Below are 18,008 nucleotides of genomic sequence, written 5' to 3' on the forward strand. Positions count from 1 at the left end.
CAGAGATGCCCCCTGGCAAACGGGCCATCCAACTCTAGGAGGAACAAATTGGACGCCACTAACAAGCATTGGATACCAATGATTGGCTGTATCAGTTCTTTCTGACCCAGGGAGGAAACGATTCTCAGTTGTTTTATTGCTTCTTCTAACCAGCTTGTCATAAGATCAGACGTGAAAAAGAAGAATAAACAGGATTAAAAAAACCCTTTATTTCCAATTCCTGTCTCCATTTCTTAATCCAGGCCTTCGTTATCTCCCACCTGAACTCACAAATATTAACTGCTCTCCATCTTTAAGACTCTGTATCTGACCATGTCACATGAGTTCTCAAAAATCTTCCATGTTCCCTACTGATGACAGAGGAAGGGCTAATCCCCATAGCCTGTACTCAGGGCCCTTCAAGATCACGCCCCAACCTCATCGAAATCGCCGAATTCCTCACTCTACCCTGAACTTGCACAAGCACTTTTTTTTAAAGATTGACACCTAAGCTAACAACTGTTCCCAATCTTCTTTTTTCTTCTTCTTCTTCTCCCCAAAGCCCTCCAGCACATAGTTGTGTACTCTAGTTGCAGGTCCTCCTAGTTGTGCTATGTGGGATGCCGCCTCAGCATGGCTTGATAAGCAGTGCCATGTCCACGCCCGGGATCTGAACCCGCAAACCCCACGCCACCGAAACGGAGCACGGGAACTTAGCCACTTGGCCATGGGACCAACCCTGCATAAGCACTTTTACTGCCACTCCAGTCCTCACAGTGGTCCAGTGAATGAAGCTCATGAGAGAATAAACCCAAAACCCTTTATAAATATTGAAATGTTTCCCGATAGTCAATATTATAAGTACAACTGCCTGTTTCTCGACCTGTTGAAAGCTTACTTGGTGTTCAGGTGGATGCTATTGCTTCCTCCATTGGGCCGTCCTTGCTCTTCCAAGTAGGCATTAAGCATTTCTACGGAGTTTTGCTGGCACTTCTCTCTACAGCTCTGGGAGAGACTCTGGCATGTGGTAGGTGCTTAAGAAACCATGGCTCCATTCTGTAGAGCCTATTTCCTATTGACCATAGAGCGTGCTACACTGCTTGGGTCACTTTTAAGAATTCCATGAAGCAGAGGGAAGCTGGGATATTTACACACACTAGTGTTAGGTGAATAGCAAGTTAGCTGGCAAATATTCCTAGCAATTGTTCAGTTGGTAGTAACCAAACCTACTGTCTGTGGACTCCTCAGTGAGTCTTCCTTCAACTAAGACTATCTGGAGAACTGAGATTTTCTTTGTCTAGGGCCAAAGTTTATCAAGAATGGCTAGCATTGGTTTTCTCCTTACATTGTTTTTCCTAGGAAACTGAGAAATCTCAGGGGATTTTTTTGATGGTAGTATAGTCACTATAACCTGGCTAAGGAAAAGAAAAATTGCCTAGAATACATCAACAAACACTCTTTGGGGCTGATCTGCTTACACAGGGGAAGTAGTGAAGCACAATGGCTAAGGACATGGTGTTAGAATCAAGGCCCTGGGTTCCAATTCCAGCTCCAAGACATACTGGTCGTATGCCCCTTAGGAACTTACGTGTCTCCATGCATTAGTCCCCTCAACTATAAATGGGGTTTTTCATGAGGATCAAGTGAGATAATGCTACAGAGCCTGGCAGAGTAAGCACTCAACAGCATCTTCATCCTCCTCCTCCTCCTCATCTTATTGTCTCTCTGACGATGCAGCCTTCTATCTTCAAGTTCTTTCCCTCCACTTCAGCTTCACTGGTCTCTTTCTTCAAACACACCAGGCATGTTCCCTCCTTAGAGCCTTGTACACAGTGTTCCCTCTGCCCCGAATGTCCCTGTTCCCCCACATCCCCGTGGTTCGAATGCTCCCCATATCCTCATGGCTCACGTATCCTCCCATATCGTCATGGCTTGAATGCCACCCCTCTACATCCTTATAGCTTGAGTATCTCCGCTCGTATCTTCATGGCTCAAATCCTCCCTACTCCACCTCTCCAGATCCTAATGGCTCACTCCTCCCCTCCTTCAAGTCTACTCCAACGTCACCTTTCAGTGGCACTCTCCCTCCCCCTCAGTAAAAATGTTAGCACTTGATCCTCTTTCTCTACTTTATTGATTGCCTTAACACTTCTAACTTCTAATATACTATCAACTGAATTTGGCTTATTGTCTCTCTTCCCCCACTAGAACAGAGGCTTCATGAGGTTACAGATTTTGGTCAGTTTTGTTTCATTCAGTGCCTAGAACAAGGCCAAGCACATAATAGTTGCTCAATAAAAATCTGTTGACTGAATGAATAGATTATTAAATTCAGTTTGGTCTCAATTCTAACTTAACCTATTTTCCCTTTGCTCCTAATCTCATCATACAGATCATAAAGGTTTTAAATAAAATGGAAGACACTGCTTTTGGAATCATGTGCAGCTTACCTTTTAATCCCATTCCCGCTTATCACTAATATTTGCTAAACTGTAAGTGTCTGCAGGGCACCATATCAGCCGCCACACATTGAAATAAAGCACAGTTTCTTGCATGAGTTGACAAGACTTTCACATATACTATTTCAGCAGATCCTTGGAATATTGTGAGAAAGGAAGGGGCAAAATTAATTGCCCCTACCTTATATTATTGAAATTGAGGGTGAAGACTTCAAGGTTTTCCTAAGGTCCCATGGCTGATAAGTTTCAAAGGTGGAAGCAGAACACAGATCTTCATACTCCGTCCACTCAGCAGGGCCTCACCGTGGAACACAGAGCAAAGCCTCAGGAAGGATGTTGCCAAGCGTCTGAGGATGTGTGCATGTTTATGTGCATAAGGAAAAGCCTTCCTGTCTAGCTATTTACACTCTGGTTACTATTTCCATTTCTTGTTAAGAGAAAATGAAAATGGAAGCTTAATCTGAAAAGAGAGAAGGTGAAAATAAAGTGATTAGAATGCAAAAATCCAAACAAACAATCCCCACCATCTCTAAAAGAGAGGAGATCAAAAAGAGATGGTGTACAACTCTGCATGCCAGTTCTGTGTCCGGCTAGACGTTTTCAGACCCTGTGTATCCGGGTGGCTTTACTCACTTACCAACCTGCACAGCCACCCACCCCTTCCCAGCAGAAACCACCTAACATTCTTCCTACTCCTTCTACCTTCCAACAGGAGTGGTTCCCTTCTACTGAAGGACTTTATTTTCTCTAGTCCTTACATTACAGCAAACACTGTAAAAAACAGTGTTTTTTACAGAATCTGCATAAAAAATAGATGTTCTCCAAATAATCTAAAGTTGTACAAAAAAGCTTGCAGTGTGTTCCTGGCGTGTCGCTACCCGCCTTAGGTCACTGAGGCAGCATCAGGCAGACCCTAGCCCTGCTAACGCGGCGAGAACTCGCAGAGCGGGCCTCCTGCCTTCTGTCCCTGCTCACACACAGGAACCCACTTCAAGACGCCCACGCTGCCAAACCACAAAATGCTCCCACTTCATTAGACGAACTTGTGAAGAAAATTACATTCTGCCTTTTCCTGAATAACGTGACTTCTGGCCTTTTCTATTTAATCTTGCAGCACGAGAGGGCTTTTTAGTGCATATAGCTGAGTAGCTATGGTGTTAGCAAATACAGCCCCAATGTGGAGCTGCAGAGATAAACTAAAGGGAGGAGACTTGTGGGCTATGAATTTATCATGTGTAACTAGCAAACATCTTAAATTTATGAAACAGGCAAACAGCGTGTACTCAGAAGCACCCATATAATCATAAGTCACTAAAACTGACAACCTGAATCTTTCTCATTGATGACAGATGCAAAGATTCAAATATGCTTACCCCAACAGTAAAACTTTGGCTTTATGGATGGGGTTGGAACAAAAATGATTACAGTAAAAAAAAAAAAAAGGAAAATATTTTATTGAATAATTTTCTTGAGATAATTTTATTGAACAACAAAGCAATAAAGGAAGAGTGTTGTATTATATGTAACTAATCTATTTGAATAATGGTGAAGATTAAAAAAATAATGAAAATCTGAAATTTATCTAAATAATTTCATTGAAGGCTAAAGCAATAAAGGAAGTGTTGTGTTACGTGTAAGCATTCTACCTGAAAATGGTGAAGATAAATTTGCAGTACTTCTTTTTCCCTTCATTAATGAATTATGGTGTGCAACAATATATAAAATGACACAGAACATTACTCGAATCCTTTCAGTCAATTGCTTGTTTCTTTAAGGGAAGCATTTTTATTATAGAATATTACACCAAAATAGAATGATTGTATTCCCACAGAAAGTGCTAACACAAGAACATAGAAGTGAAATAAAAGTACTAGAATTAACACACTTCAGTGATCAAAACCGGGTTGGACCCATTTTTACAAAAAAGCCAAAAATAAAAATTTAAAAATCCGAATTTTAACAATGGTATGCATGTAACGTAAACCATTTCTTCCATTTAGATTACAAGGATTTTAAATGTGCATTAAAAGGTGTATTTTTAAATATTTAAATTTATCCCCAGTAATGATCAAATAATACAATTGAAAAGTTAGAATGAACCCTCTTCCAAGAGTAAAATTGTGAGCTATGTACTACAGTTACAGGAGAAGCTTGGAGTAATGCCTTCATTCAAAGAGATTCCATTTCCTTCTGAATTATTTCACAAGGATTTCCTGAGAGCGCATTGTGTGCCTAGGACTGTGCAAGATATTACAGTGGATTCAACGAATTATGTAAGATGGAAGGGCAGGGGAGACAGGTCAGTTGGTAAACCATATAGACTTGTATGTTTCACACAAACTATGTGGTGTCTACACTCGAGGAACATGACCTGGGGATGGCAACGACACATCACACGTGAAACAACGAGGGTAGGAGTTCTTTTCACTATGAGATTGGGTGAAGGAGTAGTTAGAACGATTAGATTTTGCCTATAACCCTACCTATTCAAAAAGGTAAAGGTGGCTTTATGGTCACGGGGTGACAGGGCAGTGCATATGGATATGTTGATAGGTGAGTATCAACTTTCAAGAGAAAGTGATGCTTTTCTCTTGAACCTTCCCTGCCCTTATTTCTCAAATAACACTGAAGTGTAGATGACACTACAAATTCAGAGGCTGTTTTCATTAGTCACAGATGCCAGAAGAAACAGGATGACAATAAACTAATCTCTTCATGGATTTATGAGGACATCATATCAGATTTGAATTATAAAAATGCCCTGAGGATGAAGCTTGCGGTAAAGCTCTGGATAGAGCATCTCATGACTAACTTTTGTGTGAAACCTGCTCCTCTCTCCTTGGGTGGGAACTGCAAATGGGGCAAAGAAAGATCCCCCCAAGACCCAGAGTAACAACAGTAGGTGGGACAGGATCCCTCGGGCGAAGGTTTTGGATGGGAAATCTCAGAGTGGCCTCGAGTGTGTGTCCTCCCTTAACCCCTGAGAGAAGGTGGAAAAACACTGAAATGCAAAGAGCACATGGCATTGACTTGGAGAAGCATCCCATGTGATTTCCAAGGAGAACACACTTGTTGGTGGAGGGAATCCAAGGTCGACCAAGGCTCAGTCCCTAGGCCATCACTCCCTTTCTATTTGCCCTTTCTCCCTTCCTCAGCTCCCACCATCCTTGGCAGTCAGGGTCCTCATGATCCTCCTCAAGGTCTCCAGCCCAACCCCCACTTCTCCATCCACCTTCTTTCTGACGTCCTCGTTCCACCAGTGTTCACCTGTTGGAGGCAGTACAGCACAGCAGTTGGGAGCTTGGTCTTTCGGACAGATGTAGATGGAAGGCCAGCTCTGCCTTTCCAGCAGAATATCCCCTGTCCGCCTCTTCCCAAAGCGGGGCGGTGGGGGGGGGGGGGGGGGCGGGGCCGGGTGGGTCTGGGGGAGGAAGAAATTTTAACTTCTTGCAACTAGAGTATTTTAAAATCTCCATTTCCAAAGAGAATCATGGCTTTCCATTTGCATCACTCAAAGCTCACTTGAGTAGTTTTCACAGTCAAAGAAATAGCCCCAAAGTAATAGAGAAGTCTAGACTGGTGACGCTCACTCATCATGCTCCAGCAAATAGCAGTTTCAATCATGCAGAAATTTAGTCACTGATATTTAGGGGAAGAAAATCGGTCAATGCAATCTTTCCGTCTCATAGCCTTCCTCAGACTGTGTCAAGTTTTCCTTCAAGATACAAAATCAGATATAAGACATCAGAGAATATGGCACAGCAGTCTTTCTAAGCACTGGGGAGCGCCTAGAGCTAATTAGAATCTTTTATAGATAGGACTTAGTTAAAACAATTCTTTTTCGGGGAAAGACAATTACAAAGTGATATCTTGGTGTATTAGTGAGTAGGCCCTCTCTGCATAAGTCTGTTCTTTCCTTGATATTTGGCATCAGTCACCTTCTGTGTTATAGTCTCTAACTCATCTGAGGCTCTCTTAGTGTCCCCAGGCCTAGTGATCACTCTCACTCCATTACTGGTCGCATGCCCACAGTGTGCTAAATGTTTTACACACATTATCTCATTTAATCCCTATGACAATCTTGTGAGGGAAGTACAACTCACCCATTTCACAGATGAGGACACTGAGGTTCAAGGAGATTAAATAATTTCTCCAAGATCAGGCAGATAGCAAATGGTGGAACCAGACTTGAATCCAGCTGCACAAGCTTCCACGTATCTGCTCTTTCCATTATGCAGTATGTATCACATTTAAAGAAAAGCAGCAGTAAATGAAGAACGCCTCCCACTCGTATAATCCGTTACGGTTTTACAAAGCACTTCGACATGCATTATCTTATTTAATCCACCACAATAACTCTGCGAACTAGTGATTATTAGCCCTGCTTTACAGATAAAGAAGTTGAGGCTCAGTGAGGGGAAGTCACTGAGCCAGAAATTCAGAGAAAATTCAGGTCTCCAGTGAAAAGATGAAATCCAGAAAGAGTGGCGTGCAATGAGTTTGCATAATGATAAGGAATGAACATGGACTTCGAGGTCAAACATTTGAATTTGAGTTCCTGTTCTGTCACTTACCAGTTAAGTGACCCTGGACAAGTCATTTAACCTGTTGAGCTTCTGTTTTGCATGTGTGAAATACGCATAACAATATTACCTTATAAGGTATAGATCCAGAGAGGTACTGTACGAGAAAGTGTTGTGCAAATTATCCAGTACAACACAAAGATTAATAATAACAACAGCAACAATAATACAAGTTGTGGTGTCTGTACGTTAGTGTTATTTCATGTTCATTTCAGCCTCTACAGGATGCAAACATAGGAACAGACTCAAGGCAGATCTTCAAATAGCTCATGCTGACCATGCTGATTCAGATTCTTATAATGAGATTTGAAATTCAGGTCTTCAAGTGCAAAGCACGATATGTTTCCTGAACTTTTGCTGGGTGGGTGTCCTTGTTCCCTTTTCATCCACCAAAACCAATACCTCAAATTGTCATCACCATGTGCCTCTCTAATGTAATTCGCACATTCATTACATCTTTAATGTAATATTAATTAGATAAATCTTTGAACGGTAATAATGACAACCTTGTAGTTAGCTAAGCATTCATTTCTCACTTGATCTTTCCTAAAATCCCAACAAAAAGATGCCAAATTGAGATGTTATGCCACCCAGATTGAATTCCAACCTGGTTCTAGGGTAGTTCCCCTCATTCCTGTGGGTATTAAGGGGCTAGGAGATGTGTTTGAAGACGATGAACATCTACCGAGGAACAAAAGTGACCCAATCTCAGTTACGTCAAGACAAATGTGGCACTCAGAGCAGCCAACTCCACAAAATCTGATCAAAGTGGTTCCAAAGGATCAGACAAGAAACAAGTTTAGATACCTCTACTTTTGAAAGTCACCGCAGTATGCACTGTTGGATCCGTACCCAGCAGCCTTCCTGTTCCACCCCAGTAGAGCCGTGATGGGGTTCTGACGGCTTCTCCTCCTCCCCGCTGTAACTCAGGCAAATTCTGATTAGTCTAAGCCAGCGATAGTGGTTGTATTCCCCTTGCAAGGAATGGATTTGGGGAAGACATGAGCCCCAGTTCTGGCCAGTGAAACATGAAAGCAAGCTTACTAGAGGCCTTTGGGGAAGGTCTTCCTCTCTAATAAAATGCAAACAGGAAAGGAAACAGCCTTCTTCCATAGCTCCGCGTGCTGGCTGAACCTGCTATACTCATCTTGTGACCACAAAACGCTAGGATGAACTGACACTGAGGATGTGAGAAAAGAGAGAGAGAAAAACCCTTGATGACATCATTGAGCCATGGCGTGGGCTATTCCCCATAACTTTCAGTTGCATGGGATAATAAATTTTCCCTGTGGTGAGCCAGGGTTGGAGATATTGAGATTCGCACCCGGAAGCATCCCCACTGGGACCCCATGGAAGCAACCACATTACACAGCCCTGCACATTGTTTCCTCCTCAGGTCTATTTTCCAGCTGAGCTTGGGGGAACATGATTATACACTAAAAATGATATGAGAAAAGTTCTGATTTGAACGACTTGCCACTATCAATTCAGACCTTCCTCCTCCAATGAAATGAGACACGTTCGCTTAAGAAAATATCCCAAACACGTGGATTTGATCCCAGAGTGTAAAGGAGGTCTGGCCTCCTTTTTGTGTCTCCATGGCTTGTAAAAAAGTGAAGAGGGGCTGGCCCCGTGGCCGAGTGGTTAAGTTTGCGAACTCCGCTGCAGGCGTCCCAGTGTTTCGTTGGTTCGAATCCTGGGCGCAGACATGGCACTGCTCATCAAACCACGCTGAGGCGGCGTCCCACATACCACAACTAGAAGGACCCACAATGAGAAATATACAACTATGTACTGGGGGGCTTTGGGGAGAAAAAGGAAAAAATAAAATCTTTAAAAAAAAAAAAGTGAAGAAATGCCAAAACAGACTCACAAAAATTGTAAATTTCTCTAAGTATTTATATTTAGCAAATTTATGCTTTTATAATACAGGTAAAAATTCAATGCATAATCATTATAATACTTACAAGTGAATTATAGGATTCATGAAGAATATTAAGTCATAGGGCACTGAACTGTGATCCAGGGACTCAGTAAAGTGGCATGATGAACATCCATGCATCAGTCTCGCCAGTGTACTCTATAACTTGACGTGCAAACTTAAGTGGACATAATGACAAAAGTCTGAATGTGTGGTCCTTTGTGAATATGCAGCCCAGGTTATAAAAAACAAAACAAAACACCTTTCCCCCTCTGCCTCCTGTCTCACCCATGGCGGGCTCTGGTTGGCTGCTGTGATGTTTTGTTACCATATTCGTACAGAACAGTCCCTGTGAACCTCTGCTTTACACACTAACTCATTTACTCCTCATAACAACCCTCTGAAGGAGGTCCTACCATCATCTTCATTTCTCACCATCATCCTCACTTTACAGATGAAGAAACTGAAGCACAGAGAGGTTAAGTGAGTTATTCAAGGTCACACAGCTAATAAGTAGTAGACTAGGATTAAAAGGCAGGGCCATAGCTCCAGAACTCATGTTCTTAACCAGCACATCATACAGTCTCTGTGCTGATACAACCCTAAAACCAAGTGAACCTGGAGAACAGAACCTGGTTAGACTCTCTCAAGGCCAGGGAGCATGTGAGACTTGTTGGTGCCACAGTATAATCACTGTGGAAGGCGGGTATCGTCTCTCCTGCTCCTCTCACCCTGGAGCGTGTGTGTGTGTTCTACTTGTTGGGTGTCAGCGTAAGTGTGCGGCAGCGTCTTAGCTCTGGGGCTTAACTCTGTGTGTTCACAGTCTCCTCAGCAAAACGTCCAGCTCTGCTGCTGTGCTCTGTACTGCTTGTTTCTCACCAGCCTTCGACTGTTGATTAGAAAGAAGCCCTTAAAGTAATTACATTATCCTGAAATAAGGTCATTTGTCTTTTTCTTTTAAAACAATTTTCATGTTATAATCACTTCAATTGTTTCTAAATTAAGCCCCATAAATGGTTCTGCAGAATGGATGGTCTCCATGGTCAGAAATGCTTCCCAAAAGAACCAAAACTTGTTATTAGAACTGACCTCTCCCCAAATTCCTACTCTACTCACTGAACAGGACTAGAAAGAGGACTGAGTGGGCTCCGATGGAACTCTTTTGGGGACCAAGTTTGACAAGAGGAATATTATGGAATAACTGTTGGACCACAGACCATGGCATTCAACAGATCAGGGTCTAAATCCCCCGCTGCCCCTCCAATCTGTGGCAGCCGCTTATGTACACTCTCGGAGCCTCAGTACTGTCACCTGTAAAAGAGGGACAATAGTGTGTGGTGTATCTGGTTGTTATAAGGAAACGTACACAAAATGCCGTACGTACACAGAGCAAGGAGGAAACTTTTGCCCTTTCCTCTGGCACCCTTTAGGTCACTTTCCAAGAAGCACTGATGTCACCAGGTGAGTTTCTAGGGTACTATTTGCCAGAGGCAAGAGTCGCAGTTTGTTAAAGTCCTATACATTCTCTCTGCTTCTAGCTTTCACCTGGCTCTGGAGAGAAGCAGACATCTCTGGCACTTTCTCCGTCATCCCTTCTGCTTACAGGCAGTACCGTGACTCTGGCCCTCCCGAGTCAACAGCTGAATGGTGATAACACTGAGATGTGAGTTGAGAGGGTGGAGGAGGCCCTGCTTGGGCCTTGAGCTTAAACCACCACCAACCCGATCACACAGAGGGCCACCTTGGTTGTCCGGCTAATGATAAGAGGCATTTTGTATATGTATAGCTCCCAGGGAAACCCCAAGGAGAGAAGAGGGGATTGGCAGAACAAGATCTGGATGTTTCCAGGTCTCTGGCTCCAACACCAGCGAATCGTACCTCGTGGGATAAAATGGTAGCCTGCATGCACTTCACGCTCCTAAACGAAGGCTTGGCCCCATCCTCCTCCTCCGAGTTGTTTCAGTTCTAGAGACAGGGACGCTTCCCTCTCTGTTTAAAAAGTCCCTTTCCTGCAACAGCAGCCAGACAACACCTGGGCTGAGCTTTCTGTCAGATGCTCGAAGTCCTTCCTGCCTTGGAGTGGGCCGTGGGAAGGCCGTGGGAAGGGTGCAGACACGCTCCTCATCTCCTGCCAGGCGGTGAGGCAGGGCTGCCTTTTCAGGGAGGTGTTTGCCCTGGACCCTGGCAAATAGGAACCGCAAAGAGGTCTCCCTCCGCTTGATGACATCCTTCCACACAGTGGACTCTCTTTTTTGGCAGGGAAGTCACAATTTTTTAGAGTGATATCACCTGGGTTTCTTTTTTTCATCAGAAATGGATCCAAATGCAGAAATGGCCCAAGTGATACTACATGTTTTCAGGCTCTATTGAAAACCACACAGGACCAAAAGGTGGAAACAGTGCGAAAGTCCATCACAGATGAAGGGATAAACAAAACATGATATATGCATAGAATGGAATACTATTCAGCCTTAAAAAGGAATGAAGTTCTGACACATGCTACACCATGGATAAACCTCGAGGACATTATGCTAAGTAAAATGAGCCAGACAGAAAAGGACAAATATTGCATGATTCTGCTTAGTGAGGTACATAGAATAGAAAAATTCACAGAGACAGAAAGTAGAATAGAGGTTCCCAGGGCTGGGAGAGTGGGGATGAACGAGGAGCTGCTTTTTAGGGCATATAGAGTTTCTGTTTGGGATGATAATAAAGTTCTGGAAGTGGCTAGTGGCGATAGTTACACAATATTGCGAATGTACCTCTCGCCGTTGACTTGTGCACCTAAAAATGGTTAAAATGATAAATTTGATGTTATATACACGTTACCACCATAAAAAGAAAGAAAGAGGCACTCAGCAGTTCCAGGATAACAACTCCATGGAAGGGGAGGGCCCCAGATTCCACCCCGGCTTCCCGGCACCCACATGTCACCGGGGCAGAGCTTTTCTGAGTGACCGAGCAAAGATCAAAGCCAAAGGAAATAATGCTCTTCACAAGACCTGGCAAAGAGCACTTATTAAATCAGTCCACTGAGAAAATAATGGACTGCATGATTGTTTCTGCTCATTCAGGGGGACAGCACGGCCCAGAGGCAGCGAGGGGCGGGCAGGACTCTGCTGCTTTCAACGGCTGCTCGGGCCCTTTGGCGAGATATAACCAAATCAGCCTGTTGTCGTCTCCAGCGCATGATTTATGACCATGGATACTACTTACTTCCAAATTAGAACTATAGATTCTCCAGGGATTTCTGAAAAAAGATGATTTGCCCCAAACAATGACATTTCTTGGCTACTGCTTCTATAAAACTTAATTCCTTCATTTCTGCTCATTAAATATAAAAAAAAATTCTTGATTTCGTTGTGCCATTATAAACAGATTTCCTTGTAAACGTTTTCTAGAATATCCTGGCTAAGAACACAATAAACAGTAAAAAAAAAAAAAAAAAAAAAAAAAAATATATATATATAATTCTTTTATCCATTAAAAAAATGTAACTGCCAGCTGTAATTCAGTGGAGTTGAATAAAAAGCATAATTTACATCTTTTCTTTATTCCTAGTAATGATTGCAAAAATAACTAAAATATTCTGGAGGTTGTTGTCATGGAGACACCGCTACCTCAGAGTGTAAAATATAATTTGTTGAGGAATGTCTATTAAACAGAATGAAAACTGACAGAGACAAGCAAACGTAATAAAAAATTTTAAATTCTAGTTTCTCTTCTTTCAATCTGGATTATTTCATAATAATTTAGTGCCTGGAAGTAATCACAACAAAGAGTGATTTCCAAACCTAGCAAACTTAGAAAGAAGCTTCAGACTAGTTAGAACACAGAAAAGAAACCCATGAGTGAGAAACCAGAAGCAACAGTCAAATAACGTGAAATCATCCTGTGCTCTTTCCTCTCCAAATCGAGTTGTCTTTTACTTTATTTTAACCAACTTCACTTTATTTAGCAAGTCAAGTGTTTTGGCTAGGATGCAACTCTGATGGTCCCTGAGGTGGAGAAAGGGAGCTACGTGTTGCATAATGGATAGATAAGATGCAGCCTCAACTCTGCAGGAGCTAGCAATCTAGGGCACAGAAGTACAGCGGGGGATACAAATGTGAACCAGGTAGGGAATTTAAAATAGTTTAGTCATCACATTACAGATTTAAAGAAACAGATGAAATAAATTTTAATAATATATTTCATTTAACCAAAAGGTATCCAAAACATTATCATTTTGACATGTAATCAATTTAAAAATTATTAATGAAATATTTTACATTCCTTTTTTGTTGTCCTGCATCTTTGAAATTCAAAGTGTGTTTATACTTACAACACATCTCAGTTTGGGCCAGCCACGATTCAGGTGCTCAATAGTCACATGTGGCCAGCTATCCCTCATCAGGGCTATGAAAGAGCCATAAATAAAACATCTGGGGCATCTTCAAAGAGGTGGCTGCATCTAAATTGAGTCTGGAAAGTCTTTAAGTTAGGAAGTGGTATAATCAGACTTGCATTATATAAAAAGCTGACTGGCAGCTAAAGGCAAGATTGGATGGTTGGGACAAGGATAGAGAAAAGGAATCAAGAGTCCAGGCAGATGTTGGGAAGCTGGACAAAGGTCAGTGTGGATTTAGGAGATATTTTGGAGGTGGAATTAGGAGAATGTAGTGACCGACTGGAAATGGAGACAGAGTGTAGAAGACACTGTAGGTGGTCACCCAGCAACCATTTCTCTTTCCTTCCCTGATACAGACTTGATTTTGTTCAGGTATCCTGCATCCTCTGCAATGTCAATTTTTAGGAAGGTGAAAGGATTCTAGCCCCAGGAGGTCGGATCTTGATTAGCATAAGTGAATTAGAGTCACTACATCTTATCACTGACTGGCTCAGGAAAGACATGGAATCCAACTTCAGCCAATGAGACTTATAGATAAGGGTGTAAGGTGGGGGTGGGATTCTGAGAAGGGCTTTTAGATCTTAAGGCACAAGGAAGAGAGAGTCTCTTTATGCCTTAGTGTGTGATGTGGTGAGGATGTAATGCCTGCAATTACTGCAGCCAATGTCACTCTGCGGTGAGTTGACCAACATCTGAGAATGGCAGAGTGGGAATATGGAGTCCTGATGACGTCATGGAACTACCACCATGGAAACACTCCACCTCTGGACTTCTTGTTTTATGAGAGAATGTATGTACGGATTATTTAAGATATATGAGGTTACCTCTTATTTTCAGCTGTTACCATCCTAATGGATAGAAAAAGGAAGAATCTAGACAATGCCCAACCACTGGTAGTGGCCATAATGTCTTTCCTTTGCTCAGTATGCTGTATAGAACAGGAAGCTCTTTCACCCAATGTCCTAATGAAGTCCCTGTCACAGCCCAAGGAGGTGTCTAGGGCGGTACTATTGTCTGCTTTCACCTGCACAGTACCCCTCTCCTTCATTCTCTTTTGCGTTCCCGGCAACTAGTACAATATCTGGATTGCTTTTTTTTTTTTTGCTATCATTTCTTGAACTTTTTCTGTGTCAGAAACTGTTGAATGTTTTGCATACAAAATCTCACTTTATTTCCTTATTTACAATAGCTTATGAGAGCTCTATGTGTTGGGTATTATTGTCACTATGTAATAGATGAGGAAATTAAAGTTTAGAGGGGTTAAATTACAAGCTCAAGTTCTCCAAGTTAGTGACAGAGCTGCAGTTGAACTGGGTATGTCTCTCTCTAAAGGTTATGTTCTTTACCACGATGGTACAATGGCACAGAGTAAGTATAATTTTATCGAATGAATCAATCAATTAAACAAAATAAATGGATGTTCAAAGAGATTAAGTAGATAATCAAAGAGATTAAGTAAGATAGGATCACCCAGCTAAAGACAGATCCATGACTTGACATGGGTCTTCTAACCCCAAGGCCATTGCCCTTCCTATCACAATCTATGACTATTATTTTGTTTCCAGCTTTATTGAGGTATAATTTACAACCTGTGACTATCATTTATTTGGCACTTGGTTAGACACCACCTTAATAGTTACTGACAATTTCTTTGTTTATGAGTCTTTTCTCTAAAACCAGATTATCAGTTCCTTCAGGTGGCACAGCTTTTTTGTAGCTCCCACAGCAACTAGAATAATGTATTTTTCACAGTTAAGAGCTTGATCTTTAAATAAAGTACCTTCAAAATACAGATCTATCATGATTAGAATGACCGTAACTCCTGGTTTGCCTGTAATGGTTTATACCTGTTGTCCTGGCTTTATTATTAATAGGGTATTTTTTTTTTAAATAAATGCAAGCTTTTTTTTTGGAATAAAGATTTTACTTTTCCTTTTTCTCCCCAAGGCCCCCAGTACATAGTTGTGTATTTTTAGCTGTGGGTCTTTCTAGTTGTGGCATGTGGGACACCGCCTCAGCTTGGCTTGATGAGTGGTGCCATGTCTGCACCCAGGATCCAAACCGGCGAAACTCTGGGCCGCCAAAGCAGAGTGCGTGAACTTAACCATGCCCAGCATAGCCGCCTTTGGATAAAGATGGATCCAACAGCCATGAAGGTTCATACTCAACACTGGAACCCAGAGAGCTTCCATGCACAGTGTCCACCACACCTCACCGCTTCTTTTCTCCACCATTCATCCCATACTCTCCTTTCTCTCAAAATCCCTTCTCCTTTGTAGCACTGGCTTCCCTTCAGGCATCAGGGCCTGCATCTCATATCCTAAGGCTTGCCAGCAGAAATGGGGTCATAGGTTTTGAAAAGCCAGGGAAATACATTGTAACGTTGCTGCTACTGTCTAGCTACTTTTCTTGGCCAAAATCTTTTCAACTAAAGATCAACACCCCTTTATAAACAGCAAGGTAGGAAAAAACAAACACTTTGTGCCTAACCACATACATTTTGTCCTCTATATCATATATGCAAATATGTGTATGTTTGGGAATGTGGGGCCATACGGTAAACCAGAGTACTCTTTTACCAGCAAACATGTAAAGTGGTGGCAACAAGAAATTCCCAATAGGTTAATGCCATTGTGAGCTCAGGTTGAACTCCTTTGAGCTCTGGAATCATGACTGATGTGGGGAGAATAAGAAGCAAAACAATTCTTAAACACACTATGCATATTGAGGTGTCTTATAAGAAGGGACCTTATCAGAGATTAAATTTTTGTCCCTCTTCTTTTTTATTAAGACAAATGGGAGAGAATCAGACCAGAAGTGGCCTCATTTATAAGTATAAATGAAGAACTAGGGGGCCTTACTGTCTACGGAAAGGTGTTTCAAGACTCTTTATTCTGAGGCTTTAATAATGTGTCCTGAGAAGTGGCCATATAGGTGAACCTTCTTGGTTGGGACATCCTCTTGGTCTGAGTGGTTAGCAGGACCAACTAGGATTCCCTGTAGCAATTGAAAAGCAATGACTGTTGGACTGCAGAGAGTCGGTGTTCTATATCACCACTGTGTGATGGTGAGAAGTAAGTACAGGGTAGATCATGAGATATCAGCAATCTAGGCTAGGCATGTGGAAGGCAAGGGCCAGTTTTGAACTGAATAAGCCCTGGAGATTGCTGAAAAATTAAGGGGAACGATCAGATCAAGAGAGGTATACTGACTTGCCTGCTAATAGGACAAATGAGTGTTATCAAGATTTAACTAAAAAATAAGAGAGATGCAACTTCACTTGTATCCCAATTTCTGGAACAGTTCTCACCAACTACAAATACATCTGACAAGAGAATCTGGCTGAATGAGATTATTCTGGTAAGAATCTGGCTCAAAACCACACTACACATAGTGTGTTTTGTTTCTTGATTATTATTAAGTTTATCCTATCAGAATCTCTACTAGGCAATATGTAAGTTATTGACTCTTATCCATCTCTGGTGATAAATTGTTCCACAGTACCCATGGCCATCTTTCCAATAAGGGTGTTGCTGATAACTTCTGGAAAGATTAACACTGTCAAAGATAATAGTGGCTCCCTCCTCAGTCTCATATGTCTCTGTCTTGTCTTTAAGATTTTATTTTTCCTTCATTAACAACAACTTTCCAGTAAGAAGAAACCATCTCACGCTGTAATCCATTTTCCTCTCCTTGTTTCCTCCTAGGTTCCATGTCAATATTTACACATCACCACTCACTCCTACTGTTTACCTAAGATGGCCTTCAGATCCTGTCCTCAACCTCTCATCAAATAACCTCATATTTTCCATTATTGAATATCACCTCTCATAACATTTCCCCTTTGACAGGAAAACAACTTTCCAAAGTCAAGTGCTAGTCTCTCTTTTAAAAAGAGAATTAGTTGAACATTCAAGCTACTATGGTGAGCCATGAGAACATTGGCCAAAGCTGTTCGTTGCTTCCTGACTGTTCACTCAGTTTTCATTATCTCCCTGAAAGCTGATAAAGAACGTGACCTGACCTCAGAAAGCTGCTGGACCAACTGCTCAGAGAGGGCTTGCCATCACTAGTCCCTGCGATTTCTTTTCCCAAAGAATAAGGAGGGGAGTAGAAGAGCAAGAAGAAAAGTGGCTGTTTTTCTTTCTTTCCTAACTCTGATGAAGTATTTTGAATTCCAACAGTCCGAAAGGTCTCATTTTCCCATGAAACTATTTTTCACTTGGCCTTCTCCATGACTCCCACTTCCAGCTAGTCACTAGTTTCTATCAATTCTATCTCAGAAAAATTTATTGTATTGTTTCCCTTTCTCCATCCCTTGTCCAAACTCTGTGTTCATTTGTTTCTAGCAAAATGCGCAGACACAATAGGCCTTCGACAAATCCTGATAGAGTGAATGTGAACATAATTCCTTGCTTGCACTAATGTGCTCACTTCCCAACTAGTCTCTCTTGCAGACTATTCCCCACACAACTATCAGAAAGGCTATTCTTTAAAACGCACATCTCTCTATGCCACTTTCTTGCTCACAAACACTAATAACACTCCACTGTCTTCAGTGTCAAGTCTAATCTCTCAGTCTGACATTACAAATCGCTTTACAATCTGGCCCCAACCTGTCTTTTCTAAAGCTCTTGATCCTCTCTCCACTCACTCCTGCCCCAACCACAGAGAGG

General features: G+C 42.0%; 1 protein-coding gene across 12 annotated transcripts in view; it reads right to left on the reverse strand.

The window, feature by feature from the left end:
* The window catches only part of NCALD (neurocalcin delta), a 389,622-nt gene that overhangs the window by 32,421 nt on the left and 339,193 nt on the right, over positions 1-18,008 (reverse strand). The window lies entirely within an intron of this gene.

Source organism: Equus przewalskii, chromosome 8 (genome assembly GCF_037783145.1).
Source record: "Equus przewalskii isolate Varuska chromosome 8, EquPr2, whole genome shotgun sequence".
Lineage (NCBI taxonomy): Eukaryota > Metazoa > Chordata > Mammalia > Perissodactyla > Equidae > Equus > Equus przewalskii.